Source organism: Hipposideros armiger, unplaced genomic scaffold (assembly GCF_001890085.2).
Source record: "Hipposideros armiger isolate ML-2016 unplaced genomic scaffold, ASM189008v1 scaffold_15, whole genome shotgun sequence".
Lineage (NCBI taxonomy): Eukaryota > Metazoa > Chordata > Mammalia > Chiroptera > Hipposideridae > Hipposideros > Hipposideros armiger.
The window spans coordinates 482,207-503,656 of NW_017731365.1; the positions used below are offsets into that span (position 1 = coordinate 482,207).

At 34.9% G+C, this 21,450-nt stretch overlaps 1 protein-coding gene across 1 annotated transcript in view; it reads right to left on the reverse strand.

Moving 5' to 3' along the window:
- Nucleotides 1-21,450, reverse strand: part of CTNNA3 (catenin alpha 3) — a 772,514-nt gene that overhangs the window by 430,228 nt on the left and 320,836 nt on the right. The gene's annotated exons all lie outside the window — the stretch shown is intronic.

Below are 21,450 nucleotides of genomic sequence, written 5' to 3' on the forward strand. Positions count from 1 at the left end.
AAACTTTCTCCATATCAGCAACAAGGCTGTTTTGTTTTATCATTCATGTGCTCACTGGAGCAGCACTTTTAATTTCCTTCAAGAACTTTTCCTTTGCATTCACAACTTGGCTAACTGTTGGCTTTCCTCACTAAGTTTAATTATTTCTAGGTTTTCATTTAAAGTGAGAGATGTGTGACTCCTCCTGTCACTTAAACACTTAGATGCTGCTGTAGATTTATTAATTGGCCTAATTTTAATATTGTTGTGTCTCAGGAACTAGGGAGGCCTGAGGAGAGAGAGAGAAATAGGGCATGGCAAGTAGGTGGAGTAGTTAGAACATACACAACACTTATTGATAAAGTTTGTCAACTTCTATGGGAATTATTTGTGGTGGCCCCAAACAATTACAATACTAAACTCAAAGATTATTGATCACATTTCACTATAGGAAATATAACAGTGATTTTAAACTTTGAAATATTGTGAGAGTCATCAAAAAGTGACAGAGCCACACAAAGTGCACAAATGCTATTGGAAAATGATAAACTTGTCCAAAGCCGGGGTACCATTAACCTTTGATATGTAAAAAAATGTAATATCTGTGAAGCATGAAAGTGACTAGCAATAAAACAAAAGTTACTAGCAAAAAAACCTAACTAGGAAGGATGATAAATCCAGCTAGAAAGGTAAACAGGAGATACCTCACATGCCTCGCTAAATAACTGCAACAGCAACAAGCTCAGATGTGTATTTTCAAAGGTTGCCCTAGCAATGACCTTTGAGTAGATTAAAGAAAATAAAATTGCAGTCAGGGAGACCCAGCAATAATCTAGGCAATAGACAATGGGTGCCTGAACACTGAATATTCTTGCTAGGCTGTAATAGAATGAATTCAAATATGTAGGAGGTAAAAATGGTAAGACTGTGATATTTAGATTAGGGGGAAGAAGGTATTTAGAAGCACCTAGAAATTTGTTTCAGCAATTGTGTACATAGTGATGAATTCATCAAGATTGGGAATACAAAATGAATCATGTGTTTGGAAGAGAAAGGTGAAGTACATTTCCTCATCTGCCAAATGTGAGATACTAGCATAATATTCAAATGAAAATATACTATACACGGATCTAGAATTCAGAGGAGAGTCTGGGTTAGAAGTAGAGATCTGTGAATCACAAGCCTATAACTGGGGATAAAGTCATGTGTGATAAGGTTACAGGGCCTTCACCCAGGATGAACGTTACAAGAAGGAGAAGAACCTGGGAATCAGCACAAATTGTTTCTTGAGGATGTAAACCTGATAATGTTAAGTGCTAGCCCACAAAGCCAAATTTATATTGTAAATCACCAAGAAGGGCATTGGGAAATACTGAACTCTCAAAAATCCAAACAAGCAAGAAAAAGTACATGCACACTCTAGAGTTTAGGACCTGAATTACTGTGGAAAATTATGGTCACATATTTTAAAAAGAGAATTAAAGAAATTTTTTTAAAGCAATCTGGAAAGATAGGATGACTTCTATATCAGGGAATTAAAATTATGGGGTCTGTTCACCTTGAAAAGGGAAAATTTATATTGGAGAACATGTGATAAAAAAAATCTTGAAATCCATGAATTAATTTGACAAGTGGTTAATGGACTTCTCTACTAAATCTAGAAACAAAAGATTGAGGGAGTAGCTTTTTAGATTTGAGTTAAATGAATTAAAAATCTATTCGTTCATAACACTGTCTCCCTCACTTCATTATAAATCCTTTGAATACATGCACTGGTAGCTTACTTATTTTGCATTCCATTGTCTAGTATTATATGGTACCTGTTAGGAGCTTAACAAAATTTTTTGAAGAAACAATTAGACAAATGAATAAGAAGTAAGAGGAAGTTAAGTTAAACTCAGAAGGAGTCAGAAACTTTGAATATGATTACTCCAAGAAATCAAATTTGTGAAAAATATATATAATCTAGAGAGTTTGGACAAATTTGTGCATGCCAATGCCACAGAAAGCTAAAGACTAAAACTAAACTGTACCTATCTTTACAATAAATGTTAGTGAAGCCATGAATACAACCACTTTGGAAAACTAGTTGATAGATTTACTGGAGCTGAACCTCCATAGACCCCATGAGTCAGCTATTCCCTCCTAGGAGAGGATGCACACATGTGGAAATGTGTCCACGTGTTCGTTATAAGACATATGCAAAAGTGTTCATAGAAAGCACTCTTCATAATAACCCCAAATTGGAAACAAATCAAAGTAATGAGGGTGAACAAAATGCAGCTACATGGAGCAACGTGAAATATGGAATAAAAAATACCAGATACAAAAGGGTACATATTGTTGGTTTCTATCTATATAAAGTTCCAACTTAGGCAAAATTATCTATGGTTTTAAAAATGATTATAGTGGTTACTCTTGAGGGGTGGTTAGAGATCAGAAAGGGGTATAGGGATATTTTAGATTCTAATAATTTTCTGTTTCTTCCTCTGGGTGCTGGTTACATGAGTGTGTTTAGCTTCAAAAAATTCACTGAGCTATACACTTATAAGCTGTACGTTTTCCTGAATGTATCTTATACTTCAATAAAAAAAGTTTACATAAAATCAAACAAAAATATTAGTAAAGCCAAGCAAATATTCACAGTTTGTGACTTCTCTTAGGAAAGAACACTAGTATAAATAAGCTATGAACCTTCCCTGTGTCATAGTCCCATGATATTAAGGGAAGGAAGAGAAAATTGGATAAGTAGTCCATTTGCAAGAATCTTCTACCCACTTTGAGGACTTTTATTTTATTTTATTTTACTCTATTTCCTATGCTGTACTCCATATCCTGTGACTAATAGATAGATATATATATAGATAGATAGATAGATATAGATATACATATGCACAAAATTATAGTTGCCATACAATATATTCAGCTTTAGCTTTAGATGTACAGTGCAGTGGTCAGGCATCTACACCATCCATGAAGTGGTCTCCCTAATAAGACAAGTGCTCATCTGACACCTTACAAAATCTTTACAACGTTATTTTTTTTTTAAGATTTTTATTGGGAAATTGGGGGATGCGAACAGCGCTGGGGAACTGGGGTAAGGGGAACAGACAAGTTGCTGTCCTTTTGTTCTTCAGTCTAGTTGTGGAGGACNAAGGGGAACAGACAAGTTGCTGTCCTTTTGTTCTTCAGTCTAGTTGTGGAGGACATTGCTTCACTGGCCCAAGTTGGCACCATCATTGCACTATTCCCGGACAAGGCAGATCAGTCATCAGCTTCTGGATGGCAGCTCACTGTGTCTGCTGGCCGCTCACACTGGCTGCTGGCTACACACGGTAGCCCATGGCAACCCACTGCTGCAGGGGCTGCATCCTACGCCATCGCGGGCGACTCTCGCAGCCCAGCTCCAGGTTGAGCTGTTGTTCAGCATCTTAGCTGTAGAGGGCAGTGTCACTGGCCCTCATATGTGGGATCCCAACCGGGGCCCTCTGGCATCCCAAGCCAGTTCTTAACCAATGCGCCACTTGGCCGGCCCACAATGTTATTGATTATATTCGAGGGCTTTTATTTTAAAAGGGCAAAGAAAAACATCTAAATGTTTGAAAAATACAAATAAGAAATGAAAGCTCCTACAGCCTGACCATCGGAAAGGGCGAAGCTAAAGGATTTTCACAGAAACTGATTCCATGCACCCTTGAAAAAACCCTCATCTCTGAAAACCAGAGAAAACTTCCTTACTAAGCTACATCCCGGCCCAAGTGGAATAGCTCAGCAAATACTCAGCTCAGCAGATACTCTGCTCAACAAAGCAGAGCAACATGCAAATTACCAAGTTTCTCTTCCAGGTGTTTAAATGAGCTTTCTGGAGCTGACAAAAGCACTCTGGTAGAGGAAGAGCGCTTATAAAGAGCAATGTTGTTTTCTTAAGACTAAGAAGTTGTGCAGCAGAAAGGCCCACAGACACTTTGCCTTTTGGATTCCATCCTTGGCTGGCTTCTCCCCCCAGTCTTCTCCCTGCCAAGATGCCACCTGCTAACTGCTTCACTGGTCACTGGGCAGCTTCACGTTCTGTCAGAAAACAAACTAGTGCAAACACCTGCTACTTTACATGCTTTTCTCCAACGTCAATTAGGAAGAGAAACACTTAGCCTTCACTGAGCTGAGGGAGATAAGATGGGGAAACAAGAGGAGATTGCAAACATTAAAAAAAAGTTTAAGAAGAAAATGATTTTAAAAAATGACAAGATTTTACAATCAAAACGTTATTAAGCAGCTACATCCCTACCCAAGTATAATAGCTCAGTGAGGCTTTTACTGCTCTTTTATCCCTATTTCCCATTTTCCATTCCATATTAATAGGAAAAATTCAATAAAAGACAAAATAAAAATTCTTCAAATTCAAATAGAAAACTGAGACACTATATAATAATAGTATTAAGATATCCCCAAGGTATGCATTCTGGGCCACTACTGTTTACCCTGGGTAGTCAAAATACACCAAAGTGAATATTAATAACCCCAAGGAAACATTTGGAAAACATTATTATTTAATTCTGATGCAGACTACCATGTCAGTCAAGAAAATGTATATATAAAATTTAGAAATGCACTATGTTCATTTTCTATCCATCTGAAGCAAATATAATATGTATTATCTCTGCCTATTATTTCCTCAAATTTATATCCAAAACATAAATTCTATCTGAAGTCATCTACCATTTGACTACAGTAAAAAGAATAAACAGAAAAACAGAAAAATGACGAGCTGCTTCAGCAAGATCCAGCTGCTGTACTTCATTCACCCTTCCCTTCCTTTTGTGTGTATATTCCCTCACTCAATCTAACAAGATTCTAGTATCCATAAATCAGAAAACTTTTTCTTTAAAGTACAGATTAATTAACACCTGTGAGCACTAAATTGGATTTTAGTACTTAGTCACACAAAGATCAATACATATTATTATCCTTACAATTCCTTCCTATTTAAACTTCTGTGACTCGCTTGTGAGATATACAGCACCCTTTCTCAAACATTCTGGTGCATCTCAGAAAGCCAATAACATCGCTTGGCACAAATAGGAGCCAAACCCAGGGATGTTGACGCAACTTCCTAGTTAATAATCCCTTAAAGTCATGTAGCACTTTATCCTGTTTAACATGTTTCCAGCCATTCTTTCACAATGAACCCCCATGAGGAGATATGAAAAGTGTTATTGTCCCTAATTATTGAAAGAGAAAAAGGACATTTGTCCAAAGGCACACAAGAGTAATAAAAAGTGATAGGGTTAGTCATATTTAAGCAAGCCAACATGTACTGAACATCTATGATGCTTCCTACACTTGAACACTCTCTATTCACTTTCTCATTTAATGGCCCCTCTATGAATAGGATCTGGAATTGGCTCCTGTTTTCAGAAGCTTTCTCCCCAGCACTACTTTTATTTACTGTCAGTAGCTTCATCATCTGCTCCCAAAATCTGTAAAGGACTTTCCTTCACCCTGTGGTTCGGTGATGGCCCAACACAGGATACATATTTCTGGCATAACTATCTGAGGAATAATTGTCCTACCTAATATAACTCATATTAGAAACACACTCCTTAATTCAGTTTCGGAACAAGACTGTTAAGAAAACCTCAGGGCAAAACTATAAGACTCAAAATTAAAGTGTGATCCTTAAACTCATTGTTCAAAATATAAGTCAGAGATACATGGAGAAAGAATAAAATTATGAGTATCATCTAGACTACTTCAATCTATCTTTGATAAAGGAAACATTCTAAATATGGCATCTTTTTCCAGAGTGTGGGGAGAAACTATTTGGCTTTTTAGTCTAATTCAACAAGCTTAAAACACCTGCTGAAAAAATAACTTTAAAGTAAACGCTATAAACTCAGATATTTACTCTAAGCAAGAAGCATGAAAAGGCCAAATGTAAGTGAACTGGGAGTGGTGAGGCCCTCATGCACCATAGAGTATCTGCTCCCATTTAAAAACATTCAAATTCAAATTGATCAAACAAAAAGAATCCCTGACCTCTGCTCTAAAGTATTAGCACAGATGTTTCTGTGAGCCTTATGACTGCTGTCTCCATGCTTTTAATGCATACCGTTATGTGTACCTGACCTTGGAAGAGATTGGAAAGCTAGTTAATGCATGTCCCTGGGCCTGAGGAGACTAGAATAAGCAAAGGGGAGTGAGGCAAATGCTGAGTAACTCCAAGGCAGGAAGTCTGTCTCGTAATGCAAATAGCATGAGCTCTGGGGTTAGAATCCCAACACAAAAACACTCCAATAGCAGGAGATTCTGAGTAGAATAATTAACCTTACTTCATCTACAAAACGGGGGCATTAACTCCTACTTTACAGAGTATTAACGAGGTTAAATGATTTAATGTGAAATTTTTTTCCAGCATTTCTTACATGACCTCTAACCATAGAGCAAACTATTGGCCAATTCAAATGTTTCTTCTTACATGACAACGAATACTGAATTTAACTGACAGGTATTTACCTCTCTTCTGAGCTCTAGGTGCATAACTCATGTTGGGTCTCAAACATGTCCAAAATTGAACACATTGCCTTTCTTACACACTCTCCCAAATATCTTTCTCTCCCCAATTTCTCAAACTAAATGACCTCAATAATCCGGCTGACTAACAAGAATCTTGATGAGTATCCTTAACTCTTCTAGTCCCTCATCCTCACTTCATCCCCACTAAGTAAGGTCTGTTATTATACTCATTAAATATTTCCCTAATATGTAACCTTGTTCTTGTCCTCACCGCTAGTACTAGTCTAGAGGAGAAATGATTACAGATAAAACTACAGAAGTGGTTGGGAATACAAGAAAAGAACAAATTAGAGAAATATTTAACAAGAGACAGATTTTTTTACTAATACAATCTTTTCTCTATAATACCATCAGAGGAGTCTCCCTAAAATTAAAATATGGTCACCACTCTCCAATTTAAATTTTTCCAGTGACTGTTAATTCACATGTAGCAAATCTCATATTTTATTAGACAAAAGCATGGTCTGACTCCAGCTTCTCTCTCTAGTCTCACTTTCTACCACTTCTCTCAGGAACCCTTTCCTCCTGCCATACAGAATCACATGAGGTTGTAGAGAAGCCTCCGTATGAGCTTCGATGTTCCAGTCTCTTCTCACATCTCCTGGCAAATATCTATTTATCCTTCAAGACATCTTGGATTCTCATGCTCTGTTACCCACAGATGCACTCATGTGCTCTAATACTCTAACATAGCACTTACATGGTACGTATTAAACCATGAGCCTATGCTATAGTTACTCATTGACACATCTGTTTCTCACCGAATTACGTGCTCCTACTTGGACCAAACTGGTGTCTTAATTCTTTCATCCCCTGGGCCTTTTACAGAAGCTGGCACAGAGTGTGACCAAAAGGAATAAATAACACCTCTCACCACTTTAACGACATCAGAAAACTTTGAGGGTTACTGCCATAAAATAATTTACTTTTCTATGATATAAAAATTCTAATTTGGGGAAAAGAAACCACAACTTCAAAAAAATGAAAATATGCTCAATCTAGAATGGAAGTGTTCTTCTTTAATTGTGTTCCCGATTAGGCTAAACAGATTTGCCTGTGAACTATAAAGTGTTCTGGCCTAGGCCTCTTCACAAAGCTGGTGATGCCAGTTTTTATTTCTATGTATCTCAGGCTGTTCTAGAAAATATCTCATTTCTAACTACACTCACCAGCAGGAAGCAAGACCTTGAGCAGAAGGCAGGTAAAAATATTCAACTTGCTTTTCAGAAAGTTAAATTAGTGCTCATTACATTAACCAAAAATCAGATCCATCTGATTGAGGAAAAGAGGAATAACTTAGGTTAATAGACTTGTGAAGTGTTGGGTATTCTGAGATATTGATTTCAACAATATACAATGAAATTGAACTAAGCTGTGAGGAATTATAAATACAAAGAAAATAAGAACTCACTTTGAAGACCTCTGCTCTCTGGAAATTGTAAAATAATAATGTACTAAAATAAGTAAAATGGGCTAAGATTGTGGAATAGAACATAATTCTTACAGGGATTGTCAGGAGAAGCATGGAGACGTTAAGAAATGCTTCACAGGCAGGGAGATGAGCATTTCAAAATGCACCAGGTAAAAGAGAGCCAAAAAAGCTGACATAAAAGTCAGTTGATTCTTTAACAAGCATTTCAAACACAACATATCCAAACCGGAGCTCCTGGCAGTGCCCATTCCCACAGTGTTCACCAATTGACAATTCTTCCAGTTATCCAGGCCAAAAACCTTGTTGTCATCCTTTCCTTATCTTTCTCTCAAATCTCACATCTAGGCTGTCAGCAAATACTATCACTTTTACCCTCATTTAGCTAGAATTTGACCTCTTATCACTTTAAATTGGCATGTCACTGCTTTAATCAAACCACCCTACATATCTCTCTGATCTCATCCCTACTACTCTCCTAGCTCACTGAGATCCAACCACATAAACCTCCTTATGGTTTCTCTAAAAAGCCAGGCATGTCCCTACCTTAGGCCATCACATTGCTGGCACACTCTCTCATATCTTTTGAGTCATTACTCAAAAATGAACTACTCATTGAGGCCTCCTCTTGTCACCTTACCTAGAAGTTCAACAAAGTCCACTTTCAGTATGTCATTCCCCTTTCCTTGCTTTCTTCTTACTATTTATCACTAATATACTTTATTGTAGTTATTTACCATGTTTGTTTTTTGTCTTCTTCAATAGAATGTAAACTCCATGAGGACACATGAAAGTACTTGATAAATATGTATTTAATGAATGAATGACATCAAGCCAAATTAAAAATTTGTAATTAACAATTTGAAACACCTTACTGATCACGCTACAAAAACTTATCCTACCACATATGAGGATAAAAGACAAAAAAACTGTCTAGTTTTACCTGAGGAAAAAAGATAAAGGACACAGAAATAGCATACGAGGTCTGAAAATTAAGTTCACGAACTTGTTGCAACGATGTTGCTAACCTTTTTTTAATATCAGAGTGATTATTCATTATGAATTTGTACCAACTGGACAAACAGTTAACCAAGTTTACCATTTGGAAGTGCTGAAAAGGTTACATGAAAAGTTAGACAACCTGAAATTTTCGCCAATAATTCATGGCTTTTGCATCACAAAAATGCACCAGCTCATATAGCACTGTCTGTGAGGGACTTTTTACCAGTAAACAAATAACTGTATTGGAATACCCTTCCTACTCACTTGATCTGGCCCCCAAAGACTTCTTTCTTTACCTGAAGATAAAGGATATATTGAAAGGAAGACATTTTGATGACATTCAGGACATCAAGTGTAATTCGATGACAGCTCTGATGGCCATTACAGAAAAAGAGCTCCAAATTACTTTGAAGGGTGAACTAGGCACCAGTGTCAGTGCAAAGCTTCCCAAGGGGAGTACTTGGAAGGCAACGGTAGTGATATTCAGCAATGAGGTATATAGCATTATTTCTAAGATGAGTTCACAAACGTAATTGTCAGACCTCATAAGAAAACTTCTTGTTCCTTTTTCTCTCTGATACCAGAGACAGATCTTAGAATAAGTTCACCTGTATATCTGGGGATTCATTAGTGAGTTTTATTTAGGTCATATATCAGTGCTTACCAGAATGCCTATAGAAAGCTTCTGAACTCAAAACATAATAGCTGTAGTCAAAAGCTCAACTATGAATGCTTGCCTATTAGAAGCTAAGTTGTATTTAAAATCCAGAACACTAGTTAACAAAGATTTTGCCTTACTAAAGAATTATATACCAAGCATGGAACATCTACACGCAGAGTATTCACTGTTTAGATTTTGCCAATTTAAATACTCATGTCTGTAGAAATGGCTACAATCCACCCTGGTACATAAAATAAATAAGCATTCTTGTACTCTAGAGAAAAGTATGCATTTAGCACCAAATGGAATCAACAGATGACTAAATACTTTTTTTTCCTGCCTTGTTTCTATCATATATACAACAGATGCAAGATGATGGAATTTGGACAACCCCCAGAAGGCTGGTGTTTTCCTCTAATACAGAAATAAACCATTCAAAAATGCATTCCATATTTGCATACCAGAGTCAACAAGAACCCCTTCATTTCTTTATTGCCATCAAGATGGCTTTATGACTAAATATATTACAAAGGCCTGTGTAGTCCAAATGAAGCATAAGGCCACCTTTGATGTTAAATACCACCAAATATCTTATAAATTTATAGCAATGGTCATTCAAGTCCAACATAAATGATTGCCACATAAATGATTTAGAATTACTACAGTTCACACTAAATCCTGATCATTACCCAAATTCATGGGACACTCAAAGGCATCAGACACATATCTTTAAAAGATAATAGAATAGGATTATTTCTACATGAAGTATGAAAAAAATTGTCTTACTAGGAAGGCTTAGTTCTCTTTAATATCACTTCTTTTAAAAGCATAATGAAAGAAAAACATTAAAAATAAATTAATTAAACAAATAAATAAAAAATAAAAATAAAAGCATAATGCACAAGGAAAATGATAGTACATCACCTTTGGTCTACTTGTCCAGCTATGTTCCTCAAGTTCTCTATCTCCTACTATCCCAGTGCGAGTCGAACTTACATTCCTATTTCTATTCCCTATAGGGTTTGTAAGGAATGCATAATCAGAGACATTCAATTTCAGTCAAAAAAGTAAAAAATATTCTTCAACCTGATAGAAGGGATCTATGAAAAACCCACAGCTAAGGTCATACTTGATGAAAGACTAAATGTTTTCTCCCTATGATATGGAACAAGACAAGCATGTCCTTTCACTTCTATTCAATGTTGTATTAGAAGTTCTAGTCAGATAACTTAAAAAAGAAAAATAAATAAAAGTCATCCAAGATTAGAAAGAGAGAAATAAAGCTATCTCTGTTTGAAAAAAACATTATCCAGAATATAAAAAAACTTAAGAAATTCACAGACACAAAAAAAATACTGTTAGAGCTGATACATGAGATCAGCAAGGTTGCAGAATTCAATATCAATATGCAAAAGAAATTATATGAGGATACTATACACATGCAGTGAATGATTTGAAAATAAAATTAAGGAAACAATTCTACATATACTAGCATAAAAAAATATAATATTTAGTAATGAATTTAACAAAAGTGGTGCAAGACTTCTACACTGAAAGTTATAAAACATTATTAAAAGAAATTAGAAAAGACACATAAATGGAATGACTTTCCATGTCATAGACTGGAAGACTAAATATTGTTATGATGACAATATTCCCCCAAATTAAACTAAAAATTCAGTATACTTCCTATTAAAATGTCAGCTGTGTTTTTGTAGAGATGGACAAGATAAACTTAAAATTCATATGAAAATATGAATATGAACCAAGAACAACCAAAATAATTTTTGAAAAAACAAAGTTGGCGGACTCATACTTTCCAATTTCAAAACTTACTAAAAAGTTAAGAGAAAGTGTGTTAATGGCATAAGGATAAACATATAGGTCAATGGAAAAGAATTGAGAGTCCAAAAATAAACCATTAAAGTTATACTCAACTGATTTTCAACAAGGCTGCCAAGACAACTCAATGAAGAAAGAACAGATTTTAACAAATGATTCTGGAACAACTGGATATTTATGTGCAAAAGAAGGAAGCTGGACCCCACCTCTTACCACATGCAAAAATTAACACCAAATGGATCACACATCTTAATATAAGAGCTAAAACTGTAAAACTCTTAAGAGAAAACATAGGAGTAAATCTTTGTAACCTTGGATTAGACAGTGGTTTCTTAGATATGACAATAAAAGCACAAACGATATATATTCATCAAAACTAAACTCTTTTGCATCAAAAGATGTATCAAAAAAGTGAAAGGACAACACACAGAATGGTAGAAAATTTTTGCAAATCATATACGTTATAGGGATTTTGCATCTAGAATATATAAAGAACTATAAAAAATCAATAATAAACAGACAACCCAGTTAAAAAGTAGGAAAGGCTCTGAATAGGCATTTTTCCAAAGAAGATCTACAGATGGCCAACAAGCACTTGAAAGATGTTCAACATCACCAGCCATCAGGGAAATGCAAATAAAACCATAATGAGATACCACTTCACACACACTGGGATGGCTATGATCACAAAGACAGACAATAACAAGCATTGGCCAGGATGTGGAGAAAACAGAACTTTCACACATTTGTAATAGAATTGTAAAATGGTGCAGCCATTTTGGAAAACAGGCTGGCAGTTCCTCAAAATGTTAGTCATAGAGTTGCCATATGGCCTAGCAATTCCTCTCCTCAGTACATACTCAAGAGAAATGAAAATATATGTCCACACAAATACTTATACATGAATGTTCACAGCAGCTTATTCATGATAGCCAAAAAGTGTAAATAACCCCAATGTTCATCAATTATGAATGGACAAATAAAATGGAGTATATCTACATAATGAAATACCATTTGTTCAATTAAAAGAAACGAAGTACTGATACCTACTACAACATGGATGAATCTTGAAAAGTTTATGCTAAGTCAAACAAACCAGTCACAAAAGACCATATTGTATGATTTCATTTATATGAAATGTCAAGAACAGGCAAGTGTACAGAGACAGAAACTAGGTTAGTGGTTGCCTAGGGCAGGGGAGTGAGGAAGACAACTACTAATGAGTACAGGGTTCCTATTGGAAGTTATGAAAATGTTCTAAAATTAGATTTATTGATCATTGTACAACTCAGTAACTATACTAAAAACTATTGAATTGTCCACATTAAATTGTACATATTAAATAGTCCCATTTTAATGCCACTCTTGCATTCAGTCTTTATAGAGTACTTGGTAGTGTCAGCAGAGTTTAACATTTTTCTGCTGCGAAGTAAATTTAGAGAAAACGCAATCAATATCCAACAGCAAAATCATGTCAGAATTTAGGATACTGTTGTCTTCATTAGCTTCAAATTGATAAGTCTGTGTAGCTGACTATTTCTTATTTCAAATTCTTTGACAGTTTCTTTCAACTAAAATAATTATCATCAAAATAAAAATTTCCTGAGATTTACATGGAAAATAAAGACTGAATCAAGAAGGTGAGATGTTTACAAAGAAGTAAACTAACACAGAACAGCACCAACATGGCATTCCATGCTTGAACTAAAGGACAAGATGTGGTCTCAACTTTCTGAGTGGTTATGGGACCATTCTCAGGCCCGTCAACTACAACTCAGAGTTGCCATTCGATTACTTGATTCAAAACAAAAGGCTATTGGTATTGAAATAATGCCTAACGGTATATGACTTCCTCTCATAAAAATCAGTAGAAAATGAATATTCTACTAGCTGTTGGATGGTGAGCTTCAATGGAGTATCCAAAAATTGATCAGCACAAAATCTTTCAGAAAACATAACTTCAGTTGTTTAGCATAGCTGAGTATAGATGAAAAAACAATGATAGCACATAGAACAATATAATATACTATCATCAGAAATTATTTAAAAGTTTAAAAAACATAATTGCAAATTATGTTATTCTCTGCACATCATGCAGCTGCCTTTAACCAACAATTGGCAGTCATTGATCTTTTTAATTTTAACCATATGCAGATAAAGCAATGGTGTGCAACTCTCCAATGATGATTTAAGCAATCTTGAATATAATTTATCCACTTATTCATCATTTACTGAGAATCCAGTATGTGTCAGGCAGTGTGTGAGGAGTTAAAAACAAATCCACGATTCCTATATGAAGAAGCACATACTGCACGGAATGTAATATTTTAAATATTTTTATTCTGTAAGTTGTGCTTTCACCCAAAACTTCAGGAAATTCTTATGTTCATAAAAAGAGTGTGATTTTACATATTGGATCTACAGTCTAGTGTACCCTCAAGAATTCTTCCAGCAGGATCACTTAAGAGCTATCTTTGGTTTGTAAGTTAGTTTTTCTTCTCAAAATGCCCTGCCTTGATTTTTTTTTTTTAGTTTGATTGCTTTTTTGTGAACTGAAAATAGGAAGTACCTTAAAAAGTATAAAATGCAATAAAAAGGGATAAAACTAGCAAAAAATTATTATTTTGAATCCAAGAAAAACATTTCTAATTCCACAACCTGTTAGACTATAAGACAACCTTTCATAGAATTTAGAAGAATTCCCAAGTCATAAATCTTTAAAGGGAATAAGTAAATTACTCTAAAATATAAAGAAAAATATGCCATGTTCAGCCATATAGACCAATACAACTACTTCTGGAATCTGTGTCTCTTTTACTATATATGTAGATTAAAGACTAATGCTTAAATTGGACACACCTCATTTGAAAGTATAAAAGTTCCTTGGAAAAGGCACTCAAAAAATTAATTAATTAATTAATTAATTAATTAATTAATTAATGAGAGAATGTTATGGTATGTGAATTATACCTTAATAAAGTGGTTAAAATAGAGACAAAGACATAAAATACCAATTGCATCATCAGAAAGATGACTAAAGGAGCACCTTATTATAATCTGCATGGCTCAGACTTGAATTATGTCAAAACTGTGGAAACTCAGGACCAATGAGGAAAAAGTGGAAGCCAAGATCAAGGATGATAGGGTTAGGAAAACTACTGATTTAAAGCTTCTAAATGGGCCAAGTGATATTTGTCAACAGAAAATAATCTCAGTATAAATTATAAATAGAATCTCTTCTAGAACATGCAAGCCAATGGCCAGGTCCCAACAATAAATAATTCCAGATTTGGGGGGAAGGGAGGCAGTGTTCATTTAAACATAGATGGGAGTGGTGATCAGCATTAGCAAATAGATCCATTTTCCACAAGATCCTCACCAGTAGCCTGAATGTTTGAGGAACAGGATCAAGCCCCAGGAGAAAGCATGGCAGTTATTATGTGGGAAATTAGAAGCTCACCTACTGTCTGGGATTTGCAGGGGGCCGTGTTTATAGACCACATATGGAGGAAGAGACAAGGAAAAGGTAGAGAAGAAGTAGAGCTATAAGGGGTTGATGTACAGTCTGAATATTCTAAGGACTAGAATTTGGAGGATGGGTGAGAATGACAATATGCATCCCCTCTCTCACTCTCACTCTTGCCCTCACTCTGCCTCTCTTAAGATTAAAAATCTTGGAAAAGGCAAACACCTACAATGGAAGCCATCAAGAGATTTAGCTGTGGGAGTAGGGGATGCAGTCATAGATGGTAACAGGGAATGCCAATACCATAGATCATAGCTGTTTCTTGCAGAGTTTTCTCTAACAGAGCAATACCAAAGGAAATCACAAATGAAAAGCAATGATTGATGGTGATGATGATGGAGATGGAGGTGAACCTTGACTGGCAACACAAAGCAAGAAAGAATCCTGGTTCTATGCCTGGGCCAACACAGGAGAGTGATGCTATGTGAGGGCCACTCAAACATCCAATCAGGACATTCCTGATTGGCCAAACTCAAGATCCAGCACACCAGGACTGAACCATAGAAGACATGTATTGAGTGTCTATTATATAGATGGCAGGGTTCCATCTACTTTCTCTTCCTTCTATGCTTTATGCATAGAGAGTTTCTTTAAGCTGCAATACTGTTTTCTTTCTTACCTATTTATTTTCAATTATATTTTCTAAATCTTTACAAGCTCCTGTGTTGTCCTTTTCAGGGTTTACCATCTTGCTACCTTTGGTATAGAGAATACTGGCAGAAGAAAAAAAAAGAAAAAGAAAGAAAGAAATCCAAAGTTGAGTTCATAAAGGAAATGTCCCAAGTGGGCCTCAAGATTCAGTCTAGATTTAGTTCAAAATACATAGTGACTTGTAAATTAATGAGAGGTATGAACAACTTGTAGGATTTAAGAAAAGCCACTTAGTAGAGAGGAAGGAACAAGAGGGAAGGACAAATAAAAACTAACATGTATTAGGAGTCTACGATATAGATGCCAGTGCTCCAGGTGCTTTCCCTTCCCTGTGAAGCAAGAATCCTTATCACCATTCTTATAAATAATGAGAACAGAAGCACAGAAAGATTATAATCTGTCCAAATGACTGCCACTTCAGTTGACTTTCTGATCTAAATCCATGCTCTGAGCACAACGCAATGCTGCATCTATTAAGATATCTCTTAAACTCATTTTTTCTAATATAGTAAATGAGATGTCTGACTTTTGAAGTGTCACTCTATAAATTTTTGTGTGGTTATTCCTATAATACAAAACTATAATACTTTCTGAAATCTATCAACTGTAAAATTTTCCATTTATCTCTCTCTAAATCAAAAAGTAGTTAGAGGAAAAACATACACAGCTTAATCCCAACAATACTATGACTATGTTTCTTCTCTGTACAGTATTATATATAAGCACATGGGTTAATTGACATACAGTGATTACTATGTTTCAGCACTGTTATATGCAGTATATTAAATGTTTTAATCCTAGTAACCTTATGAAACATATTATTATCCCCATTTTGCAGATAATGTTAATTAACTGTCCAAAGTCAAAAAGCTGGTAAGCGGTGGACGTGAGATTTAAATTAAAATATTCAGAGCCCAGGTGCTAGACCTTCCAGTGAGAACCGACAACAGCCTAGTAGAGGTTCACAGTGTTTTAATTTTCTCATTTGATCCCATTATATTGTGCTCATTACATAGATTAAAATAAATTTTTAAATGGCTTGTTCAATGTATACAGCTATCAAGTGACAGAAAAGACATCTAAGTTTTGCAGTATACCATGAGATTTTTGCTGACTGAATTCTTCCCACTAAAACCAAGCACCAGAGAAATAATAATATAAATATGATAAATATTATATAGATATTATAAAGATATTACATAATTATTAATAGATGAGAGCAAGAGTGAGAAAGTAGCAGGAAAACTGTTATTTCTCTCCGTTGAAATTTTCATACATTGTTAAATTTCATTCTTTTCTCTATTATTGAACTGGGCTAGATTACAGTAAGACCTTTATAGCTTAGCGATTTAAGCCATTTAATTAAAGCACTATGAAAAACATTATTCGCAACTGACCTTTCTTGTGCTTTGATCTCTTTAATTTGGCATAAATTAATTTTTTTTTACTGCACTGATAGTGCACTGAATTGGGAAACCTACCCTTGATACTAGAGCAGCAATGCTTTGTATCTTGATTTTATACCAGGATTATGCTTCAGTCTGAATTGTTTACTTAATCATCTCATTGCCTTCTTTTGATCCATTTTAACAGCTAAAAATATTAGAGCATTACATTTATTTTTATTATTAAATTAACAATAAATATAGGCCATAAAAACCATGTTGCTTCATATCTCTTTTTGGAGAAAGTAATGGACAAATAAATTTCATCATTATTGAATGTTTATCTGGATGAAGGATCACCCAATAAGGATGTCAGTTTTTTTCCCTTAAAACCTTTTTATCCTTACATTCAATTAAATGACATAAGATGGGATGCTCTAGCAATTTCCTCAGGGTTAATTATCTAGGAATTTAACATTGCTTTGAAAAGATTCCAAGTGATGTTAGGCATTTAATTTCTTTCCCACCAGTAGGAGAAACAGAACACAATATAAAATATTCAATCTCAGCTTTAATTAATTAATTTAATTAAGATAAAATAAGGGAGGTAACAGGGCGACACAGGGAGGAAAACAGCAAAACTTCAACATCATGGACTCTGAAAATACCTAATGGTATTTATTGTTTAATGAAACTCAGGACAAAACCAACTTAAACATTTAAGAGTTAAAGAGTCTAGTTAAACAAAAAATATTTCAAACGACAAAATGCAAATTCTGTTTCCTAGTATCTTCCTTCAAATTTTTTTTAAAAAGCATCCTTGCTAATGTTTTCTGCTTACATATAAGCTACCTGCTTACTTATGTCATACACTGTACCAGTTTCCAGCTATAAACATGTTTATAATTTTAGAATCCTGATAGCAATATAGTAATTTTATAACAATAAAACAAAATCAAAAAACAGTTATCCAAATAGTTTCTTGATCATCATGTGATGCTCACACACCTGGACTTTTTAACTGTGTGAGTGATAATTGCATAGCTATCTATAATATAATTTTGAGCCTGTTGTTTTAAAAACAAGCATGTTCTGGAGAAATTAAAGATGGGATTTGTGAGTTTTTAATTTAAAAAAAAATTAATCTAAATAGTAAGATGAGTAGAAGCTCTTAGATGACAATGCTGAAAGCACAAATTCCAGTTTAAACTACAGAAGGCAAAAGCTAATGTCTTCATCGCCACATTAATTTTCTCACATTACACCTGGGCAGTATTCTTGCTCTAATTATGTTCTTACATGAATGCCCTATTACATATAATGTGGGAAATATTACAGTGAGACATCCTGTGTCTCTTGGTTTGTGGTTGTTTAATATTTATAACCTTAATGTTTCACTCAGGTTTTGTATTTAATAAGGACTTTCCAGCACGTTGACTCTGATCGACCAAACACAACTACAGGTTCTCTTAAACAGTGGGTGAATTAGTGTTTCATGAGTATTTCTTTTTTTTTTTTTTCTCATAATGCTGTCATTTAATCATTCATTCAGACCCCTTTTTTTGTGCACTTTTTTGTCTTGTCTTTTTTTTAAGGCTATTTGGGTAAGGAAAGCTGAAAAATTTTTTTGGTGAAAAACAATAATGAACAAATATTACAGGGAATATAAAATGGAATATAGAATTGAGGTTTTGTGTAGATTCCTGTCAATATATCTGACAGCTTTTCTGAAAGAGAGAACAAGGAGTTTTCAGGTACGATTTTCAGGACCTGAAAAGTAATAACTGTTTAGGCTCTACTTACATCATTATCACAAAGTTTAACAAAACTGACTCAAATGGCCAAAAATTCATGAAGTCATTCATTTCCTCAATATTTATAAGGCTTACTGTGTGTCAGACAATCTTCCAGCCACCTTAGATACAGAGATTAACAAGGATAAACCCTTCCCTTTTCCCTCTACAAATGCAATCCCTCTTCAAAAATGTTCAAGTCATTTCAACAATGATTATTTCTGAACGTATTTTTTCATAATACCCCAATTCTCTTAAAATAACCATACGCACTTTTCCAAAAGTTAATACTTAACAATCTTTCATGGCGTTTTGTTTAGTCTGTAGTTTTTTTTACCTTAAATGATATCCAGTTTAATATATATTTCCATGAAAATGGAGGCCCTGATGTTGAATTGATCTTAAAAATCAGTTACTTTGTCAGTAGAAAAGCATTTAAGCATTCCTCACATCAATAGGTAACTTAAATATGCTTTCTTTTAGGCCAAGTACTGTTTGGGGGTTAGAGGTATTCAAATGTTCTCTCAAGAATATTCTCCAAAACATACTTACAAATGTTCTTATGTTTTAAGCTTTTAGCTACTTACTACTACTATAAACTAAGTTCCCATTCTACAGAACCTAAATATCCCACAGAGTGAAGTCTAAGTTTAGTGTCTCTTGGTTGTCTCTCCATGTTTTTATCTATAAAGATTGGTGGCATATCTTTACAACACCCCTTTATAAGCCTTAGGACTCAAATATAAATCTAAAACTTCAAATTTCAGCCTTGACTCAGAAGTTGTATTATGCATCCAAATCAAAAAAAGCATTTAGAGTTAAAAGGTCTGGATATAATTTTGGCTCACTTGCTTCTTAGCAAGTCAACAAGCCCTTGAGCAAATCATTTACTTTAGAAGCTTGGATCACTTTACAAAGAATGAGTAAACTTTATCATAAGGAAGGCTGGAAAAGATTTTAATAAAATAACATATATGTGAAAGTATTTAAACTATTATATATATATTTCCCTAAGACTGCTGCTGCTCCCTACTTCATGGCTATTTTTACACTACTCTATTTTCTTAATTCCTTGCTTCTAACTCCTATGACCCTCCATGTTTTTGCCTAGCAAACATATTCTCAGTTTCTCAGCCACAGGGTGCTGGGTGACCTTGCTCTCTGATTTTGCCTCTTTCCTGTGATCACTCAAGTGGAATAGCTTTATAAGTAGCATAGGCTACTTTATAAGTAGCATAGTATGATTGGAATGGCATTGGAAAGACCAGCTTTTTAAACACACCTCCTCTATTTCTTTGCCTATTGTATGCAGTTCCACCATTATAAATATATTACTTTGGATTAAAGTATTGTATCTTCAGCAGTTCCTTACTAGGTCCTAGTACCCTAACAGAGTCATTGATCAAGCAGTATGTATTTTCTAAGCATATTTTATATATTTTATGTACATTAGCACTGTGCTCAATAACAAATGAACCCAATAACAAGTGTCATTTCCTAGATAAGGGTCATGATCTGGAGCAGGAGGACCACAGGGGTCAGGGTGTGTCTCACTCAGAGTGATGATGATGAAGGCAAGGGTGGGCCAGGAACCTAGGTTCTAAGGAATGCAGACTCACAATGAGAAGGAATGTCACATTTGGAAGAGGATCTAAAGTAGATTCTAAAAAAGTGAACAGAAGCCGTGATACGAATAGAACTCAAAGCATACTATGGCATTTGCCATTTCTCTATAATTGGCTTTCCCTTTGTAAGTAGTCTTAATGGAGAAATTTGACAACTAATTTGACAACTAAAATATTTTCTCCAAAAAAATAATTTTAGGGATGACCTTAAATACAGAACACATGGTAGTTGTGATTTGACAAGTGCCCAGAAAGTCCCCTCCCTTCCAAATATCACTCACATCCAGCATTTAGTTGTTCATCAAGAATTAAATTTCATTCTTAATCCGTTAGTTGAGAAGTGCCCTCCCCATAATGTCATCTTTGCAATTCAAACACTGCAGGTCTGGATAACATAAAATTACAACACATTATGCGATGGCCATGGATAAACCCATTTCTTTGTTTGACAAAAGAAATGTAAAGCATAAAGTGTTCTGATATAGAAGAGAGTCAGTGATAATTCATATGGTCAGTCTGCCTCTAAGTCAGTTTGGGGAATGGTTTTAAATAAGCAGAGGGCTTCCTGTTCTCCAAAATTTGTCTAAAGCCACCCTGACAACCCTGTGATGTAAACAAACACAGCTCACAATGGCAAATGGAAGCAATGAAATAATGAGATTATAAAATTCACACAGCAGGTATTCAAAGTCTCCCCAAACTTAATGCAAGGCCAAGCTTTAAAATCATGAGGGACAGAAATGCTAAGAACACTGCCTGCAATTTAATTGAATTCAAGGAGTTAAAAAAGCCTTAGAAGAAATCATGAAACTTGAAAAATACATGAATGGTCTTGAAAAACAACATTCAAAAACTGTATGTCAGAAATATCAGTATTGTGGGTGACAACAGGGAGGCATTTTGTGATGACTAACAAATTAAGGCCTCTTAATGTGAAAACTGATTATATAACGCATAATAAAGTGGCGTAGGGAGAAGACTGAG